Source organism: Sphaerodactylus townsendi, linkage group LG15, assembly GCF_021028975.2.
Source record: "Sphaerodactylus townsendi isolate TG3544 linkage group LG15, MPM_Stown_v2.3, whole genome shotgun sequence".
Taxonomy (NCBI): Eukaryota; Metazoa; Chordata; class Lepidosauria; order Squamata; family Sphaerodactylidae; genus Sphaerodactylus; species Sphaerodactylus townsendi.
In genome coordinates, this window is record NC_059439.1 from 19,426,819 (window position 1) to 19,446,286 (window position 19,468).

Genomic DNA, 19,468 nt, shown 5'->3' on the forward strand with positions numbered 1-19,468 from the left:
AACAAAGAAAGAGATGGTTGGGAGAGTGACAAGCAGGTGGTTAAGTAGGTGCGGTTAAGCAGGTGCTGCTCCAAATAACACAAGACATTCCTAATGAACATTCTAATCTGTATCAAATATGTACTCATCATGGATGGAAACGCGAATGGGGACACCCCACCTGTGCACACAAATTTACCTGCAGATCTGCCCATTTACCTGCACTTACCTGCAAAATGGGGCAAAGCAGATCTTTTCCTTCCTCCTGCAACCAACTTTCTCAACACAAACCACAGAAGGAAGAGGTTTTCTACCCCTCGAGACCCCTTGGTGGAAGCGTAGGACCCACTTAGGGTTTCTGACTCCAGGTTGGGAAGTCCCTGGAGATCTGGGGGTGGGGCCTGAACAGGGCAGGATTTCAGGTGGGGAGGGGTCTCCGCAGGGTATACTGCCATGCAGTCTATCCTCCAAGCTGCCATTTTCTCCAGGGAACAGAGTCTGTGATTTGGAGACTAATAGCAGTTAGGGGAGCTCTGCAGGTTTCACCTGAAGGTTGGCAACAATATATGTGTGACAGGAAATTGCATGACTGGAAGAAGGGGGCAATGCTATGATCAAACCATGGTTGAGACCAGAACCGTAGATAGGAGACCAAGAGTCAGGGACAGGAAACCCAGTCAAAGTGCCACAAGGGCTGTTGTGCTGAGGACCAAGCCACAGTTCAATGCCACAAAAGAATCCTCTCCACCACTGAATGGTCCCACCTTCTGATAACTCTCTATATGAGGACACTTGGAGGTCCTTCCTTTATATGAGGACACCTGGAGGTCCTTCCTTTATATGAGGACACTTGGAGGTCCTTCCTCTATATGAGGACACTTGGAGGTCCTTCCTTTATATGAGGACACCTGGAGGTCCTTCCTCTATATGAGGACACCTGGAGGTCCTTCCTCTATATGAAGACCCTTGGAGGTCCTTCCTCTATATGAGGACACCTGGAGGTTCTTCCTCTATATGAGGACACCTGGAGGTCCTTCCTCTATATGAGCACACCTGGAGGTCCTTCCTCTATATGAGGACACCTGGAGGTCCTTCCAAAAAACATGGCAGCTCATGGCTCAGCTGGGCTCCATGACCCACCTGAGGGTCTCAACCAATAGGATGAAGACTACTGCATAAAAGAAGAGTTTGGATTTATACCCCACCCTTTTCTCTTGTAAGGAGACTCAAACCGGTTTACAAACTCCTTTCCTTTCCTCTCCCCACAAGATACACCTTGTCAGATAGGTGGGACTGAGAGAGTTCCAAGAGAACTGTGACTGGTCCAAGGTCACCCAGCAGGCTTTGTTTGGAGGAGCAGTTCGCCAGATAAGAGTCCACCACTTATGGGAAGGAGTGGAGAATCAAACCTGGTTCTTCCTATTAGAGTCCACTGCTCAACTACTACACTTCGCTGGCTCTGCACCAGGTCCAGTCACGTTGTTTTGCTGCACACATTTGCCACTTGAGACCATTGCAGTTTATACAACCAGACTGCCACCAGGTTAGGCAGTTAGGTTGGGGAGGGGGGAGGGGGAGCTTACATGTTGAAATGAGCTCCAAAACCAATCACAGTAAGCCTCCCTGTGAAGCACGCATTTCTGGATACATTTACATATGCCAATCACTCTGTACAGACAGATGTGTAGACTTTCTCTTGGCCTGCCCAGATGTGTAGACTTCCTCTTGGCCTGCCTAGATGGGCAATCCCTCACTTCTTAAATCCTCCCCACTCCTCTTGATTTCTGCATTTCATTCTGATCTTCCACTCGGCTTTGCCCTGTTCCCCCGCCCCTCAATTTCCCCTAGATGATCCTTCCCTTGCTGCATCCTCGTCTCTGGTCTGTGCCCCCCTTCCCTGTCTCTGCCGAATGGTCCCTTCTGCCCTACCTCCCGCCCCAGTCTCCTTCACTGACTTTTCGCGCTCGGCGTCCCAGTTTCCAGCTGGCCCCAGGGCCCAGGCAATCTGGATGCGAGCGGCACACAACGTCCCAGAAAAGCGGAACGGTTCTGGGACGCCTGCCCCACTTTTGGCCTATAATTAGCCCAAACGGACACAGTTCTCCCTACATGCGATAGTTCCACATCCACTTTGGCCTGATATCTCAGACACGTCTGCCCTGTGTCGGCAGAGCAACTTCTGGTGTCAGGATTTGGACCCCTTATGCAAAGATCCCGTGCGGCATGGGGAAACACCTGGCTTCCATCCCACCTTTTCCCCTGCGATCAAAACCATGGGCTTCTCCATTGCCCCTTCCTCTGAGGTGCCATAACTGGAGGCCAGTACACTGGTGGCTAGAATACTGGGTGGGATCTGAGAGACCCAGATTCAAATCCCTACTTCACCATGACACTTGTTAAGTGACTGTTCACCAGCTTCTCTGGAGAACCAGGTTTGATTCCCCACTCCTCCACCTGAGTGGCAGAGGCTTATCTGGTGAACCAGATGTGTTTCCACACTCCTACACTCCTGCTGGGTGACCTTGGGCCAGTCACAGTTCTCTCTGAATTCTCTCAGCCCCACGTACCTCACAAGGTGTCTGTCGTGGGAAGGGAAAGGAGCTTGTAAGCCACCTTGAGTCTCCTTACAGGAGAGAAAGATGGGGTCTAAACCCAAACTCCTCCTCCTCCTCCTCCTCCTCCTCCTCCTCCTCCTCCTCCTCCTCCTCTTCTTCTTCTTCTTCTTCTTCTTCTTCTTCTTCTTCTTCTTCTTCTTCTTCTTCTTCTTCTTCTTCTTCTTCTTCTTCTTCTTCTTCTTCTTCTGTCTCCCTTGACCAAACCTTCCTCACCAGGTGGTTAGAGCAAAACAGAGGTGAAAACTATGCCTTTGGCCCTGAGCTTCTTGAAGGAAGGGAGGGATAAAAATGCCCTCATTAGATAAATGAAAGCAAGATAAGTGAGGTGTGGGGTTGCCAGTTTGGATCATATTTAATGGATATATACATTAAGTTTTTTCGCTTCTCTAATCTTTGCTTGCTAAGGAGTCCATAAGTGCTAAGCGGGACAGTCACGTCTGCAGGCATGTGTGGTAAAAGATTACAATAACACCAGGTGCATGACTGGAACCCCTCAGAGACTTTGAGAGTGGAGCATAGAGGGGCAAAATGCATCCTTGACATCACTTCCAGCTCAACTCCAGAAGTAATGTCACCAACATTCTTAAGACGGGAGTCAAAGTCGTTTGTTATGAGAGCCAGATAGGACATAAATGTGACTTGGTGAGGCCGGGGCTGGGGAAGGAAGAGGATCCACCAGCTATTTATGTTACCATATTACCATCTGACAGATGATATAGGATCATAAAAACAAGGACAACAAGGCTCAAAGACAGCTTCTATTCTAGAGCTGTGGCTATGCTGAACTCCATGGTGCCGCATTGACATGGCTGTGTAGGGATGGTTGGAAGGAGATTGTGGAAGATGCGGGGAGAGGACTGCAGAAATGTGCATCAGGGAATGTTTGTATTTTCGTTGTGCGTGCACAATGATATTAAAGTCTGTCTGTCTGTCTGTCTATTTCACCCACTGTTGCTCAGTTACCCAAATTATTATAGCCCCAATCCTACCCAGTTTTCATCCATGCAGGTCCAGTCAGCCCCATCACAACCATTTTGGTGGCCCACTTTTTCCATTTTTTTCCAGTGGAAAAGTTGGATCCAACTCGGCATCCATTTCTGGTATGATACACCCTGTATGCACAGTTGATAGGAAGTGGCTTGAAAGCCGATACACTGATTTCTAATTCATGCACAAAACGGGTTCAGTTTTGCAGATCTAGTGTCTCTTCCAGGCCCTTACAAAAGCTGAAAGACATTGGAGAGATCAATGCCCACCGTTGAATTGAGGACCTTAGAACTGTGCCAGTATTTGAAAGCATGACATATAGACAGCTGTTGGATATGGACTTTTTTTTGGTATTTGGAAACCTTTTAAAGAAATTTGTGTGTGGATAAACCAGCACTGCTGTTATATTTTTGTCTCTACTTCATAATTACTCTTTCTCTCCCCCCCCCCCCTTCATTCTTTTTCGTTTTTAAAAACTCTGGCTCATTCCACACATGCAGAATAATGCACTTTCAAACTGCTTTCAGTGCTCTTTGAAGCTGTGCGGAATAGCAAGATCCACTTGCAAACAGTTGTGAAAGTAGTTTGAAAATGCATTATTTTGCGTGTGTGGAAAGGGCCTCTGTTTCATTGCTGGCTTTTGAGTTTTTTCTGCCTTGTGGTCCTTTTTCCACTTGTTTGTTTTGAAATTGAGAAGAGAAAAAAAAATCCAGTGTCTCTTGTGCACCACAATGGTTTGAACTTCCACGGTTGTTTACTGCTTGATACTGTAAATGCTCCAGGTGGAAATGAGTAACAGTTGTGTTTATATCATCTAACAGAAGAGTTAATAACATCTGGTAACACCTCAGTTGTTACAAAGATTCTAAAACTTCATTGCATGGGGGAAATCAGACCGCCAGAGATACAAGAGCTTGGTACAGAGGTAATGAGCCCTCTTCCCTTCCGGTTGCACATGATCGGTGAGTCAGAGATTTCTGCTTCCCCTGAAAACAATTCCTTGCACATCTGGGCCAGCAACGGTTTTGCCCTCCAGCTGCAAATGGGAAACAAGGCTGGTTCTCCAGCCAACCTGTCTAAGGCCCCTTCCGCACGGGCAGAATAATGCACTTTCAATCCACTTTCAATGCACTTTGCAGCTGGATTTTACTGCGCGGAATAGCAAAATCCACTTGCAAACAATGGTGAAAGTGGATTGAAAGTGCATTATTCTGCATGTGCGGAAGGGGCCTGAGTGGCTGTTTGAGGAGGGTATTGAAGCTCCACAATATATGGCTAGCCATCAGAAAGGACTGAATCATTTAACAATTTGCTTCCTCAGTGATATGCACAGTGAGGCTAACAAGCGTTGCCCCAATTGTAACAGTATCAGTCAAGAATGTCTTATGCAGTGACAATACAGTTGATTACAAACACATGTATAGTTTCTCTCGTCTGAAAGGAATATCTCTGTCACAAAGGAGAAAACTCACAAAGTTAGCCGGCGTCCAGTAATTGTCCGGTTTCGGGGAAAAATCTTCAGAGGCCCATGTTATTTGCAATGAAAATGTATAATCAATATAGTAATTGGTTAAACTTTTTTTACTTATTACGACGAGGAGGACTCCTGTCTTGCTTACTTTCTCTGTTCATCAATTTGTCACACTTACAAACTCCTCAAAATCCGCAGAATGAAATAAACATACATCAATTCCCTCACCCAAACACCTGGAGATCTCCTGCTGTGATCAGAACTGGAGGGGCGAATTAGCATGCTTTGTGATCAACCAGGGGTTTGCAACCTGCTGCTCTCCAGATGTTCTTGGACTACAATTCCCATCAGCCCCTGCCAGCATGGCCAATCTTTAAGATCAGTTCATCTTAAGAAAATGACTGATTTGGAAGGTGGACTCCGGCACGATGCCCTGCAGGGGCCCCTCCTCTCCCTAAATCCCACCCTGCTCAGGCTCCGCCCCCAAATTCTCCAGGTATTTCACAACCCAGAGCGGACAACTCTAGCCAGTATACTTGAAGCCCACCACTGACTTGTTTTCTTTCAACCTGATTGGCCTTGTAGGACTGTTATGAGAATAAATCGGGATGGAAGAAACATTCGCACTACTCTAAATTCCTTGGAGGGAAAGTGGGGAAAAGTTAAGTACAATGTGGAACAGGCCACAAGAATAAAGCTTTCTAAGAAAAAGAGCCAGTGTGTTGTTGGGGTTAAGAGCAGTGGACTCTAATCTGGAGAATCGGGTTTGATTCCCCACCCTTCCACATAAAGCTTACTGGGTGACCTTGGGCCAGTCACAGTTCTCTCAGAACTCTCTCAGCCCAAGTGGAGGCAGGCGGTGGCAAACTAGCTTTGAACACTTTGTGCCTTGAAAACCCTACAGGGTCAGCATAAGTCAGTTGTAACTTGACAGCATTTGCCATTACCACCAATAAAACCAGCTCTCATTTTTTTAAAGGAAGTGTTTTTTTAAAGCAGTGATTTAAGAGCAGGTGCACTCTAATCTGGAGAACTGGGTTTGATTCCTCGCTCTGCCACTTGAGCTGTGGAGGCCTATCTGGTGAACCAGATTAGTATGTGCGCTCCAACACATGCCAGCTGGGTGACCTTGGGCTAGTCACAGTTCTTCAGAGCTCTCTCAGCCCCACCCACCTCATAGGTTGCTTTCTGTGGTGGGGGGTGGGGGAAGGGAAAGGAGACTGTAAGCCCCTTCGAGTCTCCTTACAGGAGAGAAAGGGGGGATATAAATCCAAACTCCTCTTCTTCTTCTTCCGGCTGTACTTCACTGCCCAGAATAGCTCCCAGATTCTCCTCATAACTAGAAGCAGCAGAATTAGATATGCAAAATGTTAAAAGTGCAGAATCCATTATGCAAAATGAAAGTCATCAGGTTAATTTGCATAATTCATATCAGCCACAAAAATCCAGCTTTTGATATGGCATTTGGTTTACCTTGCTGCAAAATTTCCTTTAAGGACCGAATGCATGTAGCTCAAAGTGATGCTGACAGACCTGTATAAGGTTTGAGCCTGCCACTCCACTTTGCATTGGTCAGACCTCATCTGGAGTACTGTGTTCAGTTCTGGGCACCGCAATTCAAGAAGGATATTGACAAGCTGGAACAAGTCCAGAGGAGGGCAACCAAAATGGTAAAAGGTATGGAATCCATGCCCTACGAAGAGAGGCTTAGGGAGCTGGGGAAGTTTAGTTTGGAGAAGCGAAGGTTAAGGGGGACATAATAGTTATGTTTAAATATTTGAAGGGATGCCATGTTGAAGAGGGAGCAAGCTTGTTTCCTGCTGCCTCAGAGACTAGGACAAGGAGTAATGGATTCAAGGTGCAGGAAAAGAGATTCCACCTAAACATTAGGAAGAACTTTCTGACAGTCAGGGCTGTTCAACAGTGGAATGTACTACTACCTCAGAGTGTGGTGGAGTCTCCTTCTTTGGAGGTTTTTAAAGAGAGGCTGGATGGTCATCTGACGGGAGTGCTTTGATTGTATGTTCCTGGGAGTTGGACTTGATGGCCCTTGGAGTCTCTTCCAACTCTATGATTCTACATGCACACAGCTGCACAAAAGGCAGCCAAAGAACATTTCAAGAACAAATTAGGCATTATCCTAGGAAATGCACACTTCCAAGTTTCCTTTCCCCAGATGCGGGGGACGCTGGGATGGGAGGCATTTGTAAGGAGGACAGGCAGACAGGAGAAGATGTCCTTAGCTTCTCCATGGATTCCCCCCTGCAAATAGGGTTGTCAGTCTCCATGTAGGGGCTTAAGTTCTCCCTCAGTTGCTCCTGAACTCCAGACTAGAGATCAGTTCCCTTGGAGAAAATGTCAAGACAAGATCTTTTTACACTGTATTAGGCTCACAACAAATCCCTCTAGCCCTTGTGCCAAATTAGTGGGACACAGGTTTCCCAGATGAACGATGCAGACACAAATATAACACTTTGCCGGTGTAATGTTACAACTCTATATCCACAAATGTAAACGACAACTGGAAAAATGCGCATATGCGTCGAAGCAATTCACCACCGCTGTGATACAGCAGTTTCACAGTGGTGGTGGAAATGCTTTGACCCAAGAGAGGTTATTCAGGCTTCTTGGGTCTGGGCTGCTCAACTTTTCCTGCTGGTTAAATGGCTAGTCTGCCCCGAAGGTCAAAATGTATCACATAAATGGTTCGGAACATAAATAACTCCATTACCGATTGGACAGCAAACCTGGGTGCTTTGACATAATATGCTGGGACCCAGAAAGAAATTGCTGGTTTATTGTTGAAGGCTTTCACGGCCGGAATCACTGGGGTGCTGTGTGGTTTCCGGGCTGTATGGCCGTGTTCTAGCAGCATTCTCTCCTGCCGTTTCGCCTGCATCTGTGGCTGGCATCTTCAGAGGATCTGATGGTAGGAATGGAAAGCAAGTGGAGTATATATGCTGTGAGGTCAAAAGGCCTCACCTTTCAGATGGCCTCACCTTTTGACCTCACAGTATATATACTCCACTTGCTTTCCATTCCTACCATCAGATCCTCTGAAGAGGCCAGCCACAGATGCAGGAGAAACGTCAAGAGAGAATGCTGCTGGAACACGGCCATACAGCCCGGAAACCACACAGCACCCCAATTGCTAGTTTGTTGGCAACTTGGGTCAACAACACTCTTCCAGATTTCTTGATATTTAGAAATCTGTGCACTGTTCCATACATAAAAAAACCAACCCAGACACACACAGAAGGATGACACAGAAAGAATATCTCCAGGATCAATACACAAACAGACAAATATGACCACCTACACACACAGCCGCTCATCAGTGCTCTCCAAAGAGAACCACAGAGTCAGGGCAACGCTCAGTTAAATGAATGCAGGTAGGGCACCATAAGCCTCAGTGCATGACAATACTTTTAGAGCAGTGATGGCGAACCTATGGCATGGGTGCCAGAGGTGGCACTCAGAGCCCTTTCTGTGGGCACACGTGCACAGAGTTCATCATGTGGGGGTGGGATGGAAAATCACCCCCCCCACACACACACACACACACATACACATCTAGGCTAGCCTGGGCACGATCCTTTCCCTGGGAGTAAGCTCAGTTGCTGGCAATGGGGCTTGCTTCTGAGTAGACCCTCCTAGGGTCGTGATTCACCCATTCGAAGCATTGCACGGTTGCTTCACCAAGCTTACTCCCAAGTAATGTGCACCTTGGAGCCAACCGTTTTTTCTAAACCAAAACCTCAGTATTCAGGTTAAATTGGCGTATTGGCACTTTGTGATAAATAAATGGGTTTTGGGTTGCAATTGGGGCACTCGGTCTCGAAAAGGTTCGCCATCACTGTTTTAGAGGTTTCAGCATGCTGAAGACGGCTCCTCCATGCTATGCAAAAAGGTATATCTGATAAAAATAATTCCCTCACCTACCTAAAAGACTAGATTTCCCCCCCCCCCCAAGAGATGCCATTCAAAAAAAGAGAGGGAAATCTCTAAAATTTTGTTGCATACCATAAATTTTAAAAAACCTTTCTCATACAAACTTTTGGTTTTAGGGGGATCCCTTTACAATTCAAGGTCATCTTTTTTTCAGGTAAATTACCATTACTGTAACCACTCAGTGGAGCTTCCATGTGCAGCTGCAGTATGATTCTGAGAACTGCAATTAAGCACCATGTCATCATGCTCTTGTTTGTGTACTCCCAGCGGTCATCAAGATAGCTGCCATTAGAAATAGAACAGTGGACGAAATAATAGTTCATTTGCATATATTAACACAAGACTAAATTTGCCTGCTGACCAGATGGCAATTAAACATTTAGTCTTGACACTAGCGCTTCCCTCCTGCCATGTCAGTGTGTTCTTGGCTGATGTGTAACACCCTACAGATCTCATGGACTCAGAGAGGTTCTACTTGGGTATCTGTGACACCTTCCTCATCTCTACATCTAAGACAGGGGTGTCTAGCTCTGACTCTCCAGATGTTCATGGACTACAATTCCCTTGCCAGTATGGCCACTTGGTCAGTGTGTTCTTGGCTGATGTGTAAACACCCTACAGCAGTGGTGGCGAACCTATGGCACGGGTGCCAGAGGTGGCACTCAGAGCCTTCTCTGTGGGCACACACAAACAGAGTCACCCCCACACCCCACACACATCTAGGCTGGCCTGGGCCACTGGGCTCGATTATTAGCATTAAACCTAAGACCTAATTTTGGGGAAGCAGTGTAGGTAACCCTGTTAAGTGCTATTAAACCCCACTGATTTTCATGTGAAGAACTAAAGTTTGATCCTTTACCTGGGAGTAAGCTCAGTTGCTGGCAATGGGGCTTGTTTCTGAGTAAACCCTCCTAAGGTCGTGATTCACCCGTTGGGAGAGTTGCACGGTTTCTTCAAAGCAAAGCCACCGACAACCACCAAGCTTGCTCCCGAGTAATGCATGCCTCTGATCCAAACGTTTTTTAAAAACTAAAACTTCAGTATTCAGGTTAAATAGCCGTGTTGGCACTTTGCAATAAATAAGTGGGTTTTGGGTGGCAGTTTGGGCACTTGGTCTCAAAAAGGTTCACCACCACTGCCCTACAGATCTGATGGACTCAGAGAGGTTCTTTCTACTTGGGTATCTGTGACACCTTCCTCATCTCTACATCTAAGACAGGGGTGTCCAGCTCTGGCCCTCCAGATGTTCTTGGACAACAATTCCCATGATTCCCTGCCAGCATGGTCAATTGGCTGGTGGGAATCAGAGTCCATGAACATCTGGAGGGCCAGAGTTGGACATTCATGATCGAAGACTTTAGTAACCTGCAGTAAATCCAGGCTGCCCACAGGAAAGGATTCTTTACAGACATGAAGAATTCCCCAAATACTTCATAAAAACCCCACTCCTCACGGAAGTTGGTCCCTTCTGCCATTGAGGTGGGCCTGCACGTTCTCCATGGTTGCTTCCACGTTATGAAATGAACTCTCCAAGGAGGTTGGGGGGAAGTCTTTGGAAACACTGAGCAGTTCTTGGAAACCTTTAGCAGGCGCTGAACGACTGTTTTGTTCCACAGAGCTTTTAAAGGAATCTAATAGATTTTTAATGTTTGCAGGCATTTTGTCATGTCGAGAGGAGGCAAATGGAGGTTTAATGGTTATCTGATATCATGTCCGCTGTCTTGAGCCACGGGGCATAGGTTGGGTAGAAATGTTTTAACAAAATTACTCCCACTTTAAAATAACCTCCATAAAAAGAGAGAGAGAGAGAAAGAGATCTGAACTAAAAAGCTTGTATGCCTAATAAAGGTCTTTGAATCTGATAAGAGGAGATTGAGACGGGAACTAAATAGCTGAGACACAGCCTTGTGTAGTTGTTAAAGTTGTGTTGTTGGACCAGGATTTTGAGCTACCTTAGGTTCGGAGGCTTCATCTGCCATGGAAGGTCAGCAGGTGACCTTGGGTACTTCCCTCTCATCCTTACCTGCCACACAAGGTTGATGGAAAGGTAAAATGGAGGCTGAGGGAACGGCATATATGCTGCCTTGGAGGAGGAGACAAAGAGCAATATGATCAGGATAGAATCAGTTAGAGCACTGGTCTTCAAACTATGGCCCTCCGGATGTTCATGGACTACAATTCCCATCAGCCCCTGCCAGCACGGCCAAGTGGCAGGGCTGATGGGAATTGTAGTCCATAAACATCTGGAGGGCCGTAGTTTGAAGACCACTGAGTTAGAGAAAAGGAGAGAAGAAGAAAAGAGCATGCTCAGACTCCTGGATGGTACAGACCTGGGGGAAGAGGAGAGAGACTTTGGGATTGTGGTGGTGTGAAATGTCCCAATTCGTTCCTCCCTTGATTCCTTGTGGGTCCCTGGCTTGTTGCAAGGACGATATGGATGTATATATTCTTAAACAGGTGCAGATTCTTATCATCTCGGGCTGAAGTCCTTGGAAGAGTCCGCTGAATTCATGCTGATTTTGCTGCAGAAAAGCATTTTCTCATGTGCTTTTGTCACAAGCACTTTGATGTTCAATCTCCTTTATCCGGCTCACAGAGCGTACTCCCACCCCAACATCTCTCTCATTCAGCACACAACTTCTGATAGGCGCTTTGTTCGCATTTGGATAGAGCAGTTAATTCTGGCACATTCTTCCTCCAAGCGCTCTATCCTCCCCCAAGCCCCAGGAGGTATTTCAGTGGTGGTAACACTTTTGTTAAGGCAGAGGAGAAATTCCTTCACCCGTCTGTCATACGTGCCTTGTGATCACCAGTATCTTTCAGGTGTTGTGAGGCACTGAAAAGCAGTCACAGCACAAAATGGACTTTTGGGAAGAGACATGTGTGGGGGGGATGGTGCCTGGGGCAACACTTGCTCTGGCCACTCCCCTGCAGCCCCCGCGCCCCCTGCGCCCCACTTACCTTAGCCAGTCGGAGCGTGCCACGGACCACCCCACGGACCACCCAGTGGAGCCTCCATTGGCTGAAGGAGCAGCCTGGCGGGGCCAAGCCGAGGGGCACCCGGTGCCAGCCCAGCCAGGCTGCTTCTTTGGCCAGTGGAGGCTCTGTCGGCTGAAGGAGCAGCCTGGCGGGGCAGGCCTGATTTTCAACCTCCCCACGTGACCAGCTGGCGTGTGCCCGGGGACATGTGCCCCACATGTCCCCGTGAGCACTCCGCCTCTGCTTTTGGGGGCCGTTCATTCTTGAAAGGCAGCTGTGCTAACCACGATACCACCAATACAGGACAATTTATTCTTGAAACTACCTACCATAGGGCTGTTAGGGGTTCTCCAGTCTGTGGGGCTGTGGTCTGGCAGTTTTTGCTCCTAAATGACCAGACCCCTGCCGCACACCTCGGAAAACCCACAATAGCAGTTGATTCCAGCCGTGAAAGCTTTTTGACAATATGTCCCTAAGTCCATATTTATTGCACCCGTCCTCCTAAGACCGTGGTGGCGAACCTTTGGCACTCCAGATGTTATGGACTACAATTCCCATTAGCCCCTGCCAGCATGGCCAATTGTAGGGGCTGATGGGAATTGTAGTCCATAACATCTGGAGCGCCAAAGGTTCGCCATCACTGTCCTAAGACATCGCAACAGTGTACATCGTTTCCCCCTGCTCAATTTTATCCCCACAACAATCCTGCAAAGTAGGATCGGCTGACAGAGAACCTAGTAGCCTAAGGTCACATAGACAGTACTCCTGAGCACGATTACTAGGAGAAAGTCCTATTAAGCTCTTTGGAGCTTACTTCTGAATGAGCATACTTAAGATGACATTGGCCCTTTATTCACAACCAAAATAAAACATTTGAAGGCAGGAAATAAAACACTTCCTCTGAGGAGTTCCTCGTGGTTTTTACCCCAAAACGTTCTGCAAATATTTTATTTCCAGCCTGGAAACGTTTTATATGCATCCTTTATCGTGATTCTTTAGCCTGGGATGTTTTGAAAATGTTTTTAGGGCTGTGCAATCTATTTAATATGTTTTCTGCTCTTCACTGTGTCTGAACTTCCTCCTCAGTGCTATTTTCCATCACGTCGCTTGCTTAGTTCATTCCTTCTCACCTGATTATTTTCATCATTTCTATTTTTTTTGAACTGCGGAGGGGGCGCGCGTTAAATCTTTGAAGCTTCAATTACAACGAGCTACAGAGAATCGCAACATGAGGCATTGATTCCATGGACAATTTTTAAAAATGGAAAAAACACAAAATGGCAGCCAGGAATTGTTTCAAGGGGGCGAGTGCGGAAAGATGTGGAGGGGGGGAAGGGATCAAAATGTTTTGCAAACATTCTGCAAACTTCTTCGGGACTTGGGCAGTGTAAGCTATTGTCAAAGAGCTTGACGGCTACATGGTTATCCCTTGGCCTGCACCGAAGTGCTCTATCGGGTAGCGGTTAAGAGCAGGTGCATTCTAATCTTGAAAACTAGGCTTGATTCCCCGTTCTGCCACTTGAGCTGTGGAGGCTTTGGGAGTCCATAACTTTGGACCCCCTGGACCAAACTTCACAAAACCCGGGTGGTATCAGTAGGAGACTCTGCTGATGGTACCACCCAGATTTGGTGAAGTTTGGTTCATGGGGGCCAAAGTTATGGACCGTCAAATGTGTAGCCCCATCTCCTATTAGCTCCCATTGGAGTGTTTTTTTCAAAAAGGTGCATGTACAAGCAGGTCCAGGATTAAAGGGGGGGGGGGGAGCACAAGAAACGGGACTGATCTGTGTTCCGCGGTTCGGCAGTGGGGAGATCACGAGGAAACCTGGATATTTCGGGTGACTATCCAGGATTAATCGCCAGTGAGGAAATCGCCCTCAGCCCCACCCACCTCAGAGGGTGTTTGTTGTGGGGGGGGGGGGGAGAGAAACGAAAGGAGATTATAAGCCCGTTTGAATCTCCTTGCAGGAGAGAAAGGGGCGATATAAATCCAAACTCCTCCTCCTCCTCCTGAGCGACAGTGCCCCCAACGCCCCAGCCCCCATACAAAATGATAGCTGAGGAGAAATGTGGTTCATCCTTTTCGCAACCAAGCCGAGCCCTCTAGGCATCGCATCGCGCAGCTCTTCTGCCTGAAGCATCATAAACCATTCCCTGTGGAGGCTCCAATCTACTTTCCCAACGTTCTCCCCCTCTTGGGTTAGCCGTAGAGAAAAGCTCTCTGTTTTAATATGCTATTATCTTGCTGCCAGTCTCCTCTCCCCTCACATTAGAGCAGGGCGGGGAAGTGTGTGGCAAAGGAGGCTGGAGGCAGGAAGTCAAGCGCTCTGCTTGTGTCTCTGTGCCCACCCTCTGGCATCTTAGCAGCAGAGGAAACACATCAAAGATAAAGCGTTGTTGTTTTTTAAATTTAGGATTTCAGTCTCCAGATCAAGGTTAAGTCAGGGTGATTCTGTACAGGCCACATATAATGGATTCAGGCCCTTTTAAAAACTGCAATGGGGGAGAAGTGCCCACAGAACTCATCCCTCAAGTGCTTCTCACCCGTTATATCTGCCTGAATCCGGGTTAAATGAAAGTCACCAAATCAGCAATTTCCCCCCTTTCAACCCAGGTTTCAGATGCTTCCTGCTTGCCAGTGTGAGCTGCAGCAAGCGCAGTGGTGGGATTCAGCCGGTTCGCACCGGTTCAGTAGAACCAGTAGCTAATTTTTCACCTAGTTCAGAGAACCAGTTGTAATCCCACCACTGGCAGGGAGGCCGGCACTGTGGCACCAGACCAGCTCCTGGACCAAACTGCTGCCGTGGTGTTTGCCCGAGGGCCAGAGGCGTTCCAGGGGTAAATGGCGCCCAGAGACAAATTGTCTCCAGGATGCTCCCCCAGCCTCTGCCCCACCCCTGCTCCACCCTTGATGCCCCCAGGCTCCACCCCCACTGCCCTCGACCCCACCCATGTCACCATGGACATGGGCAAGGTCTAGGGTGCCCATCTCCCTTCCAGACTCCCCCTGCCAGTTGGTAGCCCAGCTGGCAGGGGGGGAAGGAAGGGATGGGGGAGTCAAGGTTGGGATTGAGGGTGCTTGGAGTTAGCAAGGACTTCCTGCTGCCTCATCGTTTTTGCGTGCCTCGGACGGGTTGAGGCACGCGAAAACGACGAGACAGCAGGACTTCCTGGTCACGTGGGAGGCTGATTTTGCGCCCCCCATGTGACCAGAAGAGTGGCGCCTTTCTGGCGCTCGGGAACAAGGGGTACCCCTTGTCCCTAGGCAGATACGCCACTGCCGAGGCCTATCCCCTAGCCTTCATTCAGGCTGCCTACTGCCCTCCTGGGGTGCCGCAGTGACAGGCCAGCTCCTGGCCTGGCCTGCTGCTGCTGCAGTGCTTGCCCGAGCCCCGTTCCCTCAGTCCATCCCTTCAGTTGGAGCAGCCAGGTGTCCACCATTATTTGGATTCTTTACTAGGCAGTTGCCATGTTATGCTGGTAAATGGGGGGTTTTCGGGTGGGGGGATTTTCAGCTGTGCAGTTTGCATGGAAACACCACATTTCCCGTGCGACCCACACCACCTCCTGCCATCGGGATCCCAGTGATCCCAGCTGGCCCTTGCACCCACTGTGCAAATGGTGGCATGGTCGACATGGGTTCATTTAACCCTTTAGTATTGTCCATGTGTGAAACCATAAAGTAAAGATCAAGGAAATAATGTCCCAGAATGGCAGTGGTAACATATAGCAGGCTGGTTACATATATCTTGTAGCAATTACATTAGGATTGCATCTCAGTCACCTAGAAACAATCCCCCTGACACAGAACCACACAAGCATTTATAGCTTTGATGCATGCAAGTGAGACCCAGATGTCTGAGGGTATATGCAGGGGTGTAATGAGGCAAACTGTAGCCCTGGGCAAAACCTGAGTTGGATGCCAACCCCCCCACCCCCCATGGGCGGCATATACAAGCAGGCCACTCCACCACAACCAATTTTGTTTTGCACTGGGACATTGGTGCCTGCAGGGGGTGCTTTTGTAGACATATCAGCACCAAAACTTCAGTGTATCATCAGGAGACTGTCCTTATGCTACCCCCCAGGTTTGGTGAGGTTTGGTTCAGGGAGGCCAAAGTTATGGACCCTCAAATCTGTAGCCCCCATCTCCTATTACCTCCCATTGGAAACAATGGGGGATGGGGCACCCCCTTTGGGAGTCCATAACTTTGGACTCCCTGAACCAAACCTCACAAAACTTGGGGAGTAGCATAAGGGCAGTCTCCTGATGATACACTGAAATTTTGGTGCTGCTAGCCTAAAACTGCGCCCCTTGCAGGCCAAAAATGGAAAACCACTAAAAATACCCAAAAAACTTGTGGAACCCTGCATTCTGATGCAAGGTGGTGCCCTGGGCAGCTGCCCACATTGCCCAATGGGGATTACGCCCCTGGGTATATGTTTAAATGTACCAAAGCTGGAGCATATACATGTTGTCCTGTTCACACAACATGGCATCAAGAAGTCTGTGTGTAGTACGCTCTCCCACAATGCAAGATGGGAACATCAAGATTATAATGACCGAAAAAGGCTAATATCCTTGTTCAATCTCATGTATAGCATACAAAGAAACCTTTGTACCACTCCTGCTTCCATCCCGTCCCACCCTGGCTGTTCAGATTTTTCATCAAGACAACATTCTTCACTCGGAAAATTAAAATTCTGCCTTCAAAGCAGGTTATGCCAAAACAATCAAATTGAGATATATTTGCTCCACTGGAATAAATTGGCTCTATTTCCATGGTGTGTTCTGAATGCGTTATGTGAAGATCTCTCTCTCTCTCTCTCTCTCTGGATTTGTAATAGAACAATGTGATTGTAGATTGGATGAGTGTTGGGAAAATAAGGGTTTGTATGGATGTGTGGGGAATGGACCATAACCGGAAGCCGGGGAGGAGAAATAGGCAATTATCCAGGAGGCAGAAACTATGAACATTTCCTCTGAACACTAGCATCTTTGCCAGATAATGGTAATACTTAGCATTTGTATAGTGCTTCGGTGCTTTCAAAACATGCGTGGTCTCTGTAATCTGTCACTTAATCGCTTAGTGGCACTAAGCATCACATATGTTGTTCTGACAGCGCCCATTGACCACGGGCAGTCCCTCTTTCTTGGTATCTGTCACTGATAAACGACGGCCTCTGTTTTCTCCCTTTCTTTTTCGCTCTTGGGGGATGCCTTGTTGAATGCGCACACCTTCTACGGAGTCTGAACATTGCTTTATCAAGGTCAGAATTATCTGTTCTGACAAGCAGTGACTCTCCAGGGTTTTGGGCTGAGATCTTTCACGTCACCTACTTTCTAATCTTTTGTAACTCGAAATGCGGGGGAGTCAGATGCTCTACCAAGTGAGCTGGAATTTGCCCTACCCAGACTGTCTAAACTTCAGGGTTGGAGAAGGAGAAGGAGAAGGAGAAGAAGAAGAGGATGTATTCCCCACCTTTTTCTCATGGAAGGAGTCTCACAGTGGCTTACAATCACCTTCACTTCCTCTCCCCACAACAGACACCTTGTGAGGCAGGTGGGGCTGAGAGAGAGAGTTTTGAGAGAACTGTGGGGAGAGAGTTTTGAAAGAACTGTGGGGGGAGAGTTTGGGGAGTGGGGAGAGAGTTTTGAGAGAACTGTGACCGGCTGAAGGTCACCAAGCAAGCAGGCTTCATGTGTAGGAGTGGGGAAAACAAATCCGGCCCACCAGATTAGAGTCCACCGCTCAGGTAGAAGAGTGGGGAATCAAACCCAGTTCTCCAAATTAGAGTCCACAGCTCTTGACCACTACACTATGCTGGCTCTTTGAGTGGATGTTTGAGGCCTACAGCAAACACCTATTTATCTTTTTCCCGCCTTTCCCTCCACAGAACACAGGGAAGCATTAATGGTCCCCTCCCCCTATACATTGTCCTCCCAATAACCTGTGAGGTTGATTAGGACAAAGAGGAACTAGCCCAATGGCACTCAGTGAGCCCCATGGAAAAACAGGGATTTGATAACAGGGTCCTAGTCTGACACTCTGGCCCTTTGAGCACTAACAGTTTTCAGCTCGACTGTGACCTTCACAGTGGGTTCCCTCCACATTTCCTCGTTTACACGTGAGGTCGTGCCCCGCTGCTTCGCCCAAGGCTAGTTGCCATTTTGTCTGCCCCCCCTGAGGAGAATGTTTCTAGGTTCAGGCAGTTCACAAATCTTTTTGAAGGATCTATCACTCCTTGGATGGATTGAAAGTGGTTTTTTTTAAGAAGAAAAAAAGATTATTTTTTTTTAAGGAGCCCTGTTGACTCCTGGAAATGCCCGCAGAACTGCTCCTGTATGGGCAGGAGAAGGCAGAGAGGAGTGGTAAAACTAAAGGAGGCTAAACACATACCCCTCAGCTCTGCTTTCCCTGTGCAAGCAGGGGGGAAAATGTGCTTTGGCCCCTTCTAAAAACTGCTGGGCTTCTCTGATCTGTGGCACGCTGAGTTCTGAAGAGGGGGAAAAACGTGCACCATGGAGAATCTGACCCAAAGGTAATATACGCTTGACTCGATGAGACCAAACGTGCAAAAAAACCACTGACTACTACCCCACACTGGAAAATGTATATGTGTAAACAATAAGGACACTGTGCAGTGCATGGCTTCCCATATCACACCCAGCAGTTGCTGAGGTCGATAATGTGCTGTAGGCTTTTCCAGTATATCTTAAACCAAAAAAAAAAAATGCCATCACCATGGCTTCAACACCAGTAGAGAGCATGGTTATTGCAGAATAAATGAAAAATGCTGTTCTGCCAGACAGAGAAATGGCCTTAACACTTCATAATGGGGAGGAAGGCCGGCGCTTGATCATGGATCCTTATCTGAGAAGAAGGATCTGTCAAATGTGTTTGTATTTTTGCCATCTGTAAAAACTTTGAAGATATGCTACAGGCTAGTGGCAAAGCAATCTGGACAACGATATTATCCAGATATTGCGGATGGAGGAGCCCTGTGGCACAGAGTGGCAAGCTGAAGTACTGCAAAGCTCTGCTCACGACCTGAGCTCACGACCTGAGTTCGATCCTGGGGGAAGTCAGTTTCAGGTCGCCGGCTCAAGATTGACTCAGCCTTCCATCCTTCTGAGGTTGGTAAAATGAGTGCCCAGCTTGCTGGAGGTAAAGTATAGACCATTGGGGAAGGCAATGACAAACCACCCCCTAAACATAGTCTGCCCAGTAAATGTCATGATGTGACGTCACCCATGGGTCAGTAATGACCCAGTCCTTGCACCTTTACCTTTATAGCAGGTGGTGTGACAACTGAGGGTACAAGATAGTGGATTTGCTTGAAGAAGAAGAGTTTGGATTTATACCCCACCTTTCTTTCCTGTAAGGAGACAAGGTGGCTTACAAGCTCCTTTCCCTTCCTCTCCCTGCAATAGACACCTTGTGAGGTAGGTGGGGCTGAAAGAGTTCCGAGAGAACTGTGACTA